The following is a 609-nucleotide window of genomic DNA, read 5'->3' as shown; positions in this document are numbered from 1 at the left end:
GATTTTAATTTTTTCTATCTTATTTATATTAGTTACAAATATTCCATATATAAATTACAATAAAATTACGTAATCAAGCAATTTTATTAACCAAATACCAATACTAATATGGTCAATACAAATATATTCGGTTCTTATTTCCAACAATTTCTTATTTTTGTTTTTCTTTTTTTTTCGAGTTTCTTCTTTTACATGTTTTTTCTTCTTCTAACGTCGTTTTTTTTGTCGCCATTTTCTTTTTCTCTTGTTTAATCTTTTCTCCTCTATCTTTTTTTCTCTTCATCTTCCAGTCATTATCATCATATTATTATCGTCTTTTTCATAATCTTCTTATTCTCTAATATTTGTTCAGAAAATTATAATACAAAAATTTTGATTCACAGCACAAAAATTTTGGTGCACATCACAAATTTTTAAAGAACCACATGTTTAAAATATTGACACCTAACTAACAAAATACGCACAACATATAATTGTTGGTACACATCATAGAAAATTTGGTGTATAGTACAAAAATATTTGAAAGATTATATATTCAAAATATTGATACCTAACTAACAAAATATATTTAGTATAAAAATTTTGGTGTATAATACAAAAAATTTTAAA

Source organism: Arachis ipaensis, chromosome B05 (genome assembly GCF_000816755.2).
Source record: "Arachis ipaensis cultivar K30076 chromosome B05, Araip1.1, whole genome shotgun sequence".
Classification (NCBI taxonomy): domain Eukaryota; kingdom Viridiplantae; phylum Streptophyta; class Magnoliopsida; order Fabales; family Fabaceae; genus Arachis; species Arachis ipaensis.
The sequence above is the reverse complement of the archived record's forward strand: the minus strand, read 5'-3'. Positions refer to the sequence as shown.